The following is a 13,844-nucleotide window of genomic DNA, read 5'->3' on the forward strand; positions in this document are numbered from 1 at the left end:
CATTTTCCACGCAAAAGTGAGAACATGGATTTTCTCGAACAACAGCGCCAACTACCAAAAAACAAAACAAATGTTTAAGACAAAGTGTATGTAGTTTTTTATGTACAATCTGATTCTGCAATAAAAAAAAAATGGGGGTTCCCATTTGAAATTTTAAAGTTGCCTCCTGCCCCACCTCAAGGGGGCTGCGGAGGCGGGCTAATTTTAGCACCAGCAATTTGTCCCCCTAAAAAATAATTAACTTTGGATTCTACAGATTCTACACATATTTTCGTGTGAAGCTTATTTTTTGAGTTATTCTAGTTTGTCAACTTAAAATTTACGCCCTGTATATTAATGACTTGCCACTCTATATTCACGAAGATGCAAATCTAGGTTTTTTCCCTGATGATAGAAGTATAGTAATCACACCCAAGAAGCAAGAATCAGCTGAGGAAATTGCAACCAATGTCTTTCAGAAAATTATTAAGTGATTTTCTGCAAATCGTCTTTCACTAGATTTTGAGAAAAAACAATTTATACAATTCTGAACAGTAAATGGCATAACACCATTGATAAATGCAGACTATGAACAGAAGTCTGTTGCTAAGGTAGAATGCTCAAAATTTCTGGGTGTGTGTACTGATGAGAAATTGAATTGGAAGAAACACATTGATAATCTGCTGAAACGGTTAGGTTCAGCTACTAATGCTATCGGGGTTATTGCAAATTTTGGTGATTAACATATCAGTAAATTAGCCTACTATGCCTATTTTCATTCACTGCTCTCATGTGGCATCATATTTTGGGGCAATTTGTCATTAAGAGAGAAAGTATTCACTGCACAAAAGCTTGTAATCAGAATAATAGCTGGAGCCCACCCAAGATCACATTGCAGACATTTATTTAAGGAACTCAGGATATTCACAGTGCCTTCATAATACATATATTCTCTTATGAAATTTGTCATTGATGACCCATCCCAATTCAAAAATAGCAGTGAAGTGCACAGCTACACCATTAGAAGAAAGGATGATATTCACTACTCTGGGTTAAATCTCACTTTGGCACAGAAAGGGGTGAATTATGGTACCACAAAAATCTTTGGTCATTTGCCAAATAGTATTAAAAGTCTGATAGATAGCCAACCAACATTGAAAAGCAAATTAAAAGAATTTCTGAATGACAACTCCTTCTACTCGATAGATGAATTCTTAGATATGAAGTAGTAACTGTGGAAAAAAATTAATTAATTAATTTGTGTAAAGACAACTTATGTTAAAGTGACACATTCCAAATCATTACAAAATGTTGTATTCATGATCTATGGAACAAGGATTAATGTATGTATGTATGTATCTATCTAAAAAGAAAGATGATGTGACTTACCATACGAAAGCACTGGCACATCGATAGACACACAAACATACACACAAAATTCTAGCTTTCGCAACCAACGGTTGCCTCATCAGGAAAGAGGGAAGGAGAGAGAAAGACGAAAGGATTTGGGTTTTAAGGGAGAGGGTAAGGAGTCATTCCAATCCCGGGAGTGGAAAGACTTACCTTAGGGGGGAAAAAAGGACGGGTATACACTCGCATGCGCGCGCGCGCGCGCGCACGCACACACACACACACACACACACACACACACACACACACACACACACATATATATATATACAGACATAAGCAGACACATACAGAGGCAAAGAGTTTGGGCAGAGATGTCAGTCGAGGCGGAAGTGCAGAGGCAAAGATGTTGTTGAATGACAGGTGAGGTATGAGTGGCGGCAACTTGAAATTAGCGGAGATTGAGGCCTGGTGGATAACGGGAAGAGAGGATATATTGAAGAGCAAGTTCCCATCTCCGGAGTTCGGATAGGTTGGTGTTAGTGGGAAGTATCCAGATAACCCGGACGGTGTAACACTGTGCCAAGATGTGCTGGCCGTGCACCAAGGCATGTTTAGCCACAGGGTGATCCTCATTACCAACAAACACTGTCGGCCTGTGTCCATTCTTGCGAATGGACAGTTTGTTGCTGGTCATTCCCACATAGAATGCATCACAGTGTAGGCAGGTCAGTTGGTAGATCACGTGGGTGCTTTCACACGTGGCTCTGCCTTTGATTGTGTACACCCTCCGGGTTACAGTACTGGAGAAGTGGTGGTGGGAGGGTGCATGGGACAGGTTTTACACTGGGGGCGGTTACAAGGGTAGGAGCCAGAGGGTAGGGAAGGTGGTTTGGGGATTTCATAGGGATGAACTAAGAGGTTATGAAGGTTAGGTGGACGGCGGAAAGACACTCTTGGTGGAGTGGGGAGGATTTCATGAAGGATGGATGTCATTTCAGCGCAGGATTTGAGGAAGTCGTATCCCTGCTGGAGAGCCACATTCAGAGTCTGATCCAGTCCCGGAAAGTATCCTGTCACAAGTGGGGCACTTTTGTGGTTCTTCTGTGGGAGGTTCTGGGTTTGAGAGGATGAGGAAGTGGCTCTGGTTATTTGCTTCTGTACCAGGTCGGGAGGGTAGTTGCGGGATGTGAAAGCTATGTACACATGTGCCTGCCTGCCTGCCTGCCTGCCTGCCTGCCCCCCCCCCCCCCCCCCCCCCACCCACAGAGGGACAAAGACAAACCTGGGGCTGGACATGGTAGCCACAGGCGTGTGAATTTGTGAAAACTATATATCTGAGGGATGACTTTGTCAAAAAGGTTTAATAATTCTCATTCTTTTTTTATGCATATCTATGATTCAATATGGTGAGTAGCAATCTATCCTTTCCATATTGTTGTTATTCTACCATGGACTTCCTACTGTTTAATTTTATTGATATGTGTCTTATCACCTCTGTTCAAGACATTATCCATTCTAACCTGCTGCTCTTCCAAACCCACTGAGAGGATTGCAATGCCATCAGCAAATCTCAAAGTTTTTATTTCAATTCCTTGTACACTAATTCTCTTCAAAAATTCTTTCTTTGTTTCCTTTACGGCTTTCTCACTGTACAAGGTGAATAACATCGGTTATATATGACAACCCTGTAACACGCCATTCTCTTTCATTCCTTTCAACTCTTGTAACTCCAGTCTGATTCTATATGAGTTGTGCATCACCTTTACCGCTGAAAGCTTCAGAATTTTAAAGGGTACATTCCAGTCAGTACTGTAAAAAGCTGTTCCTAAATCTACAAATGTTGTAAATATGTTTGCTTTCCTTCAATATATCTTCTATGATAGTTGTAGGGTCAGTATCGTCCTGTGTGTTCCTGCACATCTTTGGAACCCAAACTGATCTTTTTGAGGTCAGCTTCTGCCTATTTTTCTATTCTTCTGTAAATAATCTGTGTCCGTATTTTGAAATCATGTGTTATCATCTTGAAGTCTAAGGGCATTTTGCCCAGCTCATATCGTGCACACCACATGGACTAGTTAAGTCATTGCTGGCTCTCCCATGGAGGTCAATAATCGGAGGGAATATTGCCTTCTCCAGATGCCTTGTTTTGACTTAGGCCTTTGAGCACTCTGTGAAATTCTTCTCACAGCGTCATATCTCTCATCTGATCATTACTTACTTCCTCTTCTTTTTCTATAACATTGTGCTGAAGTACATTTACCATGTGTACCCCTTCTATACATAGTACAACCATGATAATCAAACACTTGGATAATCCAGCAAACCTGTTGTCTCACTGAGCAGTTTTATTAAAACAAACAAAATCAAACAATAGCAAATCTAGCACGGGATGTAACAATATTATGAATATGATAGTTACTACTCGCCATATAGTGGAGATGTTGAGTTGCAGAAAGGCAGAGCGAAAGAACTGTCACAAAGTTAGCTTACAAGGCCTCTGTCAAAATACACACACACACACACACACACACACACACACACACACACACACACACAAACAACTCGCACGCATGTGACCAAAATTTCTGGCAGTTGGAGCCAGACTGCGAGCAGCGCATTATGGGAGAGGCCAGCGGGTGGGGGTAAGGAGGAGGCTGGAGCAGGGAGGGAGAGGGATAGCAGGATAGGGGTGGGGGATGGTAAAGTGCTGCGGGGAGTGTGCATAGACAAGGTACATGCAGTTGGACTGATAGATGGAGGGCGGGGGGAAGGGGGGCATTAGAGGAAAAGGAGAGAAGTAGAAAGACTGGGTGTGTTGATGGAACAGAGGGCTGTGTAGTGCTGGAATGGGAAGAGGGAAGGCACTAGAAAGGTAAGGAAATGACTAACAAAACTTGAGGCCAGGAGGGTTGCAGGAATAGAGGATATATTGCAGGGAGAGTTCTGATCTGTGCACTTCAGAAAAGATGGTGTTGATGGGAAGGACCCACGTGGCACAGGCTGTGAAGCATTCATTCACTGAAATGAAGGATGTAGTGTTCGGCAGCACGCTCAGCAACAGGGTAGTCCCACTGTTTCTCGGTCACAGTTTATCGGTGGACATTCATATGGACAGACAAATTGTTGGTTTTCATGCCCATGTAGAATGCAGCATAGTGGTTGCACCTTAGCTTGTAGGTCACATGACTCATTTCACAAACAACCCTGCCTTTGATGGGGTAGGTGATGTTTGTAGCCGGACTGGAATAGGTGGTGATGGGAGGATGTATGGGACAGGTCTTGCATCTAGGTCTATTACAAGGATATGAGCAATGAGGCAAGGGTTGGAACAGGGACTGTGTAGGAATGGACGAGGATATTGTGTAAGTTCGGTGGGCAGCAGAATACCACTGCGGGAGGGGTGGGAAGGATAGTGGGTAGGACATTTCTCATTTTAGGGCACGACGAGAGGTAGTCGAAACCCTAGCGATGACTATAATTCAGTGGCTCCAGACCTGGGGGATACTGAGTCACGAAGGAAATGCTCCTCTCTGGCCGGACTCTGGGACTTTGGGAGATCTTAGGTGACTGGGAAGGTAATGCATGGGAGATCTGTTTTTGTACAAGGATGGGAGGGTAATTATAATGTGTAAAGACCTCAATAAGGCCCTCGGTATAATTTGAGAGGGACCACTCGTCACTAAAGATGCGAGGGCTGTAGGTGGCTAGGCTGATGGAAGGAAATTCTTGGTATGGAATGGGTGGAAGCTGTCAAAGTGTATTGCTTGTGGTTGGCAAGTTTGGTATGGATGGAGGTACTGATATAGCCATCTTTGAGGAGGATATCAACATCAAGGAAAGTTGCTTGTTGGGTTGAGTAGGACCAGGTGAAGCGAATTTGGAAGCAGGTGTTGAGGTTCTGGAGGAATGTGGATAGCGTTTCTTCACTCTCAATCCAGATCACGAAGATGTCATCAATGAATCTGAGCCAGGTGAGAGGACTGGGATTCCAAGTGTTTAGGAAGGATTCCTCTAGATGGCCCATGAATAGGTTGGCAAAGGATTGTGCTATTTAGGTGCTCATAGCCATACCTCAGATTTGTTTGCAGGTAATGATTTCAAAGGAGAAGTCGTTGTGGATGAAGATAAAGTTGGTTATGGCGACTAGGAACGAGGTGATTGGTTTTGAATCCGTTAGGTGTTGGAAAAGGCAGTGTCCAATAGCGGTAAGATCACGGGCATTAGGGATGTTAGTGTAAAGGGAGGTAGCATCAACAGCGACAAATAAGGCACTGTGTGAGGAAATTATTGGTATCCTTTATATACGACAGTAGGTTGCAGGTAATAGGCTGAAGGTGTTGGTCTACGAGAGCAGAGTAACTGCGCACAATGGAATGTCCTGGGTGGTTGGGCTTATGGAATTCAGGAAGCATGTGGAAGGTAAGAGTGTGGGGATTGGTAGGGGTGAGGAGAGAGAGACACTCTGGGGAAAGATTTTGGGATGGCCCCAAGGATTTCGGGAGAGACTGGAGATCCTGCTGGATTTCTAGAATGGGGTCATCGTGGCAGGGTTTGTATATGGGTCTATCTGACAGCTGGTAGAGTCCCTTGTGGTTCAAAACAACAGTGGTGGAGCCTTTGTCAGCAGGTAGGATTATAAAGTTGGGATCAGTTTTTAGGTGGTAGATTGCAGATCTTTCTACAGATGTAAGGTTACTTTGCATGTTGAGGTATTTGGGGAATAATGACGAGACAAGGTTTGAGGTTAAGAAATTCTGGAAAGTTAACAGGGGGTGATTTTGGGGGCAGAAGGGGTGGATCATGGTTGGGAGGAGGAGTGAAATGAGTCAGGCATGATTTAACATTGGTCTTTGGTTGAGTCTGATTGGTAGGGTTAGTCGTGAAAAAGTGTTTCCACTACAGGGACAGGGAGAAGGGCTTTAACAGATCCTGCACGAGTTAATTTGTGAGTGGGGCAAAGGTGAGGCCTTTGAAAGGACTGATACTTACATGGGGCTAAGACTTTTGGAGGAAAGGTTCATGACTATGTTTTGGGTCTGTTAAGTTCAGGTTTCTGTGTGGTGGTGGGAGGGAGTTTTGGAGGGTAAGATAAATGTAGTAGGTCTGCGAGAGAGGGTTTGTGAGCTATGAGAGGATGTGGGGGAGGTTTGAAGGTGATTGTAGAGGTGGTGGACACTAGTAGTTCAAGGTGGGAGTAGGAAGTGAGCCATTCAGAGAGAGTTTTGAGTTGGTGTTGTGCCTGTTGCTCTAGTTCCAAGAGGGCTAGAGTTTCAAAGTGTGTTATGGGAGCCAGGAATTTGGGACTGCACAGCAGGAGAATTTTATGGATGGAGAGAAGGTCTTGCAAGAAGGTTTGGACCTGATTGATATGGTTTTTCAGGACGATATTGGTGAGGGCTAAGGCTTGGCAGCATCTGAACAGATGGAGGTCATTGTGGAAGGAAGGGTGATAGTCGGAGATGGGAAATTCAATGGTAAGGCCATTTGGTGAGATTCCATGTGCCAAGCAATAACGTAGGAACAATACATGGGGCTGGGTTTTGGCTAGTAATGAGGAAATTTTCTGTATTGACACAGATGGAGGAAGCAAGGATCCATGGTGGTGGGGAAAAAACACAAATATGTAAATAACAAAGAATTATGTCTGAAAAAATTGCAAAAATACACTCAAACATGTGGGAAAATTATGAAAAGGGTGAAAAAGACAAAATAGGGGGAAACAAGATGAAATCTGAGGGAGTAGGCTGATATTGAAAGGTGAAAACCAACTGAAACTGGCATGATGTCACAATGAGAGCAAAGAAAAAATAATAATATCAATGGTGTGGGTTGCAGGTCTGTGGCTGGATAAGTGTGAAGAAGGGGGACAGAAGATGTGACTATTAGGTAAAATTAGTAGATGCAAACTGAAAAAGAGTGGTGAAGGAGTGAGGGGTGGGAAGAGGAGGGGATGGCAGGATGAGGTGCATGTTTGTGTGGTACAGGACAGATTCAGGAAATAGCACACAAAAATACGCAAGGTTGGTGCAGGGAGAGTGATCAATGCGAAGGTATAGGATTAATGATATTGGCAGGAGTAATGTGGGACATCAGATGCAACACCAACGATCAGCATGGTCTTGTAACCGTTAGCTGTGCACAGTCGAGATGGTCGATACAGTGTGGCTCATAAGTAGAGCTTGCAGTGCGGTTTGTAAGACGACAAGAGAGACACAGGAAAGAAGAGAGAGAAGAATGGACACTGAGTATAACAATGCATAAGAAAATAGTGACAAAAGAAAACAGCACTCTGTTAGGATGGAAGTAAAGCACTAAGGCAAAATCAAACAATGGAAAATCCCAGATGGAGTGTAACAATATTATGAAAAGGATAGTTGCCACTCACCGTATAGCAGAGACAATTAGTTGCAGAAAAGCACAACAAAAAGGCTGTCAGAAAGTTAGCTTTCTGCCAGCAAGGCCTTTGTCAAAAATAGACACACACACACACACACACACACACACACACACACACACACAAAACCACAGTCTGGCAGCTGGAGCCACACTGCGAGCAGCAGAGCATTATGGGAGAGGCAACTCGATGGGGCTATGGAGGATGTTGGGTTGCTAAAGTAAGCCAACTGCATTGCCCTGAACTGGTTGACAAGGCTGAGATGGAAAACAATGTAAATGATGAGGTGACAACTGATCACTATAAAATTGTATGAATGATAAATTCTGCATAAACTAATTAACTGAGTGTGTTTTCAATAGATGCAGTTGAAGACTGAATTAGCAGTGGCAGAAATTTAGCTAATGAAGAAGAGCTGACTGACAATGTGTGATTACAAAATGTTTCATCCCATAGAAGGCACAAAAAACTGAGTGTGACAAAGAAGAACTGCCTGAACTCCTATCTCTTGGGCTGAGGCTTCATAAACCTTAAACAATCTTGTAAAATTCACTAAGAGTAGGAAACAATAGAATACTTCTGAATTTATGAATCTGTACATCATATAAAATAGTTTTTGCCAAAAAAAACCTCCATCCAAGAAATAAGTAAGCATTTCTGCAATGTTCCAGAGGGCCGAAAAGAAAATTTCAGCTAAACCATCAGCTGTAGATATGTCAGACACGTTCTTCATCCTCAGCAACGTCCTGGATCTGTGCCATCCCTAAAGACACTGATTCCAGCTAAAATGCGCCAAATTCTTGACAAGAATGTTTGTTTATTAGTCTGTTCTTGATCTTTTCAAATCAATGGGGCTTATTTTATTTCATAACTGGTATACAAAAGATTATTTATGTATACTGGGCATTTCTAAAACTTTAAGCCTTAAACTGATTTAATAGAGCAGCATAGTATTAGACTTTTAATTCAATTTTGTTCTTACAGAAAAGTAATATACACTTTTATTCTTTTATACTGTAATTGTTCTGACGTTTTTAATAACAATTATTTACTTTCGTATGTTAAAACCCCTTCCTCTAAGGAAGTTATTCAAAATGACCTTGGTAATCCAGCACAGACAAATCCCTGAATTCTTCTCATGGCCATGCATCTTTCTACAGCCTTGCCTTTCTGTCTCATCATTTTTGCTTTGCCATTGTGAACTTTCTGTCAATCTCACTTTTTAGATGTCTGTATTCTCTCTTTTGCCTGTTTTGTTTGTTCCACTTTTATATTTTCTCCTCTCGTTAATTAAAATCAGTATCTTATGTTATATGAGTATTTCTGCAGGGCCTTGTCTTTTTGCCTGTCTGATTCTCTGCTGCCTCCAATATTTCACATTTCAAAGCTACCCATTTGTTTTCGATTATCCTAAAAAATTAACATGTCTAAGTAGGTACAATGACCATAATTTCTTTGCTACAAATGGCAATGACATCTTGGAATAGCATACATGTTTCGAAATATATGCATATTACAGAAAAAAGTAAGCTGCCCTAGAAACAAAATAAACTAGGAATACAAGAAAATTTCTTTACAATAAGCTGATCAAAGTTAGTCCCACATTTCAGACTCAAAATTTTTTCATCATTAGCAGATAATTTAGGTTTGAACAATTTCTTAGTATATACATGTGGTGCCTGTTCTTTCACACATTCTGAAAAAATAGACACCATTTTGATCCAGCAGCCACTATGAATGAAGACACAAAGAAATTATAGATGGCAGCTGTGAGTGGGCATATATTTAAATCAATAGGGAAAGTTGAAAATTTGTGCCAAACTGGGATTTAAAACCAGGACTCCTGCCAACTAGGCAGATGCTCTGACTACTAAGTCATGCCGACGCAGTTGTCATGGCAACTGCACAGACTACCTAGCATGTCTTCTATGACACCAAAATTCTCAACTTATTCACACACTACTAATGTAGTGTCCCTCGCCCATTATCCTTGTTACACTTATGGCACTTCACCGATTTCTGTAAAAGTCCGAGTCCGGACATGTCCGAAAGGACAGACACCATTTTTATCCCGCAGCCAGTATGAGTGGATGGTTGAGACAGAGCCTGACTCTTCAGAGATGGCATTAAACTGCCCTTCCTAGGCAGGTTCGCCTGTCCCTATAAACATAACTTTAGGGACAAGCTGTGGATGATTGTGACAGTTAGTGATCCCAAGCTCTACTTGACCACCTACAATGCTTATGATAATCGCTGGTATGTAAATTCCTTTTTTGGACCAGAATAGCTTTACACAACTGACAGAACCTTCACAGTTTAACTGAGTATCTACATTGATGACTGGAACTTGCTCTTTGATGATGGTGAGATATCATCATCATCAATGGCAAACAACACTCAGAGTGATCTCTGTTATGAGTGCTTTCGTCAGTGTGGAATACTAAACTTCCACTGTCTGTAACTGCTTGTGATACCCGAAAGCAATCCCATCTGAGAATGTTAAGACTACATTATGATAAAACAACAAAATCAAATGGCTCTGTCCTGTCACTGGTGACCCCCTAGACAGCTAGGGTGGAGCAAAGTATTTCTCATTTATGGACATGCAACAAACCTACTGGCAAACTGAGACTGATGGTTCTTGCAGTGTATGTTCATATAGGCTGAATGTATTTCCCATTTTCGATTTTCTGCACAGTCACTTTCATGTCATGGAACATAGTATTCTTTAGCATTCGAAATAACAAAAACGTGAACTAACGTCTGAACAAGTCTGTATATCAATCATAATGTCAGAATAACAGAAACGTGAACTAACGTCTGAACAAGTCTGTATATCAATCATAATGTCAGTGAGATTTCCTGACATCTTGGTAACTGTTGACTATGGCCGATTTTCATCTGTTGTGGCCTCACCTCCATAGGTGGAGTTTTCTGGCACTTGTATAGGGTGTCACTGGCTGAATACTGAATAATCCAGAACTGGAGATGACACTGCAATATGACACCACTATACCTTCAGATCTCCTCTTGTTCCTCTCTTGTAATCACTGTGTAGGAAAACGATGGTGCATGCTGCTTCTGCATCCACTTCCAATGACCGCACAAAAAAAGATATCTATATCGCACATTGGTGGCCCCCTAGATAGCTAGAGCGGAACAAAGTATTTCTCAACTATGGACATGCAACAAACCTACTGGCAAACTGAGATTGATGAAGCTGACTATGAAAAGACTGCCTTTATAACTCCCCATGGCCTATATGAGTTCAAAGTTATACTGTTTGGATAATTTAACACTCCAATAAACTTCAATCATAAGATGGACAACCTGCTTTGACATGTTAAATGGACACTATGTCTTTGCTAACTACACGACATTCTCGTTTTTCTGAAGACATTTGAAGAACATTTAGCAATATGACAATCGTATTGTAGTGTGTTCAAACTGCAGTTCTCTACCCGAAACCAATGAAACGTCTCTGTCACCAAAGAATAAAAATATTGGGATATCTAGCGAATGGTGATGGGAGTCCATCCAAACCAGAGAAAATAACATCTGTCACAGATTTTCCAACTTCTCAGCGCATTCATGATGCGTGAAGACTTCTTGGAATGTGCTCAAACTACCTACAATTCATAATGGACTTCTGTACCGAGGCAAGACTGCTGGAAGAACTACTGCAGTGAGACACCAAATTTTGCTGGAAAGATGTGTAAGAAGTATCTTCCCTTGACCTTAAGGAGGCACTATCATCATCTCCAGATTTAGCACGCTATGAAGAGAATGCTTAGACAGAACTTCACACTGATGCTAGGCATTATGGGATATGTACAGTTCTAGCACAAATCCATGAACATGGTGGAAAGGTGATAGCTTATGCTTCAAAAGTACTCTCAGAGTCCGAGAGGAACTACTATACAACCAAGAGAGAGCTCCTTGCAGTTGTGGCGTGATCAACAAGCTCCAGTTGTATTTATTTGGTAACCCATTTATCTTGTTAGGGACTAGCAATGAAGGTTTTGCTGGGCCGACTGGTGAGATGAGCACAGAGATTTCAGCAATACCTCACAGTAGCACGCAAAAATGGATGCAAACACAAGAAGGCTAAATGCTTTTCAAGGAATCCAAGTGTCAGAACATAGCAGCTATCGGCAAAATTTCAGTTATAGCTGAAAACCATAGAAACCTTGAAAAATGAGTAAACAACCAAAGGAATCTTCCAATTACTTAGAAAGACATTGTGTAAGAGAAAGTATGATCTGATGTGGTGGAAATAGTTGCTCATCATCCCAGCTCACCTATGGCCAACTATCCTGAAGTTTTTCCCGGATGCTCCAACATATGGTCACCAGGGACTCATGAAGACTCTAGACAGAATGTCACACTAGTATCACTGGCTACATCTCTACCAAACCAGAAAACACTATGTGAGTCTCTGTAACGAATGTCAGCAACGGAAAAACATGCCACAATTGCCTCCTGGGCATCTGGTACTAATTCTGCCTGCAGCAGCATCATTCCACCAAATTGGAATAAATATCTTGTGGGTTACATAGCTGACAAACAGCAACTGACAGATATAATCTGCAATGACTGCCTCCCTTGTTATTCTGTCAGCAAACCTGTGCCAACTGCTTAAATTCTGGAAATTGCAAGGTTCCTTGAAGACGACGTTTTGAGGCACAGAGCATGCAGTGTGATGATCTCTGATCATGGAAAAGCTTTCCAGTTGAGAATGATATCAAAGGTAATTTCATGTTGCAACATCACCCATAGGATGACAACTGCCTACTTCATACAAACAACTGATCTCAAAGAATGCTTTAATAAAACACTGGCAGATATGCTTTCAATGTATGCTAACGTCTGTCTAACAGAGAGAGATTGGTGTACAATACTGTCTTTCATGACATTCAAATACAACGAAGTGAGTGAGGCACTACAGGCTTCATACCATTTCTTCTGTTCCACAGCTGTGAGGCAGAAATGACAATGGATACCCTGTTCCAGTTTCACCTGTGAGAAAATGAAACACCTGATTACCAGGACCAAAGAAGCAAAGCAATTGGCTCGCATACAGACCCTGGATGCCCAGGAGAGGACCGAGAGAGCTATTAATGCAAAGTATGGGCTAGTGAGCCACAGCCCGGGAGAGCGGTTATGAATTTTAATGCCTTTGCAGAGAGCAATACTATTGGTGAATTTACTGAAGCACTACTCTGGACCCTATCATATCCTTTGTTGCTTACTGGACATCAAAAACGAATTCGAGGATTATGGCCCTTCATCAAAAAGACAAAACTGCAGAGGTGTTGTCAATGTCCTCATTATACAGGCCCGAACACACACTGATAATGAAAACTTCTCTTTCAAAAAGACTGAAGATGCACTTGAGGATTGCGAAACTTCTGTGGGAGGGACTACCTTTGAATCTTGTCATAATGAAGAAGATGTGACAACATTACCAGAAAGTGACGATCCACCAGTGCCTCTCATATAGACGACCACCAACCGGATCTAATCCAGGGTGGTGTAGTCTGCTCCAACGATAACGTCTGAACAGAGGGTCATTGTTTCTCCACGAGACAGAGCAATTCTGTGAGCTGTGCTTTATGCATTGTGATGTAGTGGCTGGTGTCACTGGCTGACATGTTATGGATCGCCAGTTCAAACCAGACCACCTGGACTTACATGCCGTTTAGGAGTTATCAGTTCTTGAAGGTTCTCCAAATCTCTTATGTTTGAAATGTCTATACATTCTGGAATGTTCAATGTTTGTATAAATAGCTGTACATACTGTCCAGGAGTTGACTTCTGTTCTGGCTGATAAATGGTGTTCATGATAAATTTGCCTTTTATGCTAAGTGTAGTACTTCACCAGCAACCTTGCTTTTGGATTTAGACTCTATTCTGATTATGCCATAACAATATACATCTAAATTTTGTGGCGACAAACCTAACTTAGCATACATGAGACCATGTGAAACTCACAGTGCAACATCACACACTGGAAGACCTTAGGAGGACTGTTGTCAAAGAATGCCCCACATTGTGCAGCAACATCTTGGCCATCTTACAGCATACCCAAGAAGGAGTCACACATGCTAAGGGGTAT

General features: G+C 41.9%; 1 protein-coding gene across 1 annotated transcript in view; it reads right to left on the minus strand.

The window, feature by feature from the left end:
* Positions 1-13,844, minus strand: part of LOC124605236 (brefeldin A-inhibited guanine nucleotide-exchange protein 1) — a 257,319-nt gene that overhangs the window by 91,219 nt on the left and 152,256 nt on the right. The gene's annotated exons all lie outside the window — the stretch shown is intronic.

The sequence above is a fragment of the Schistocerca americana genome, chromosome 3 (assembly GCF_021461395.2).
Source record: "Schistocerca americana isolate TAMUIC-IGC-003095 chromosome 3, iqSchAmer2.1, whole genome shotgun sequence".
In the NCBI taxonomy this organism is placed as follows: Eukaryota; Metazoa; Arthropoda; class Insecta; order Orthoptera; family Acrididae; genus Schistocerca; species Schistocerca americana.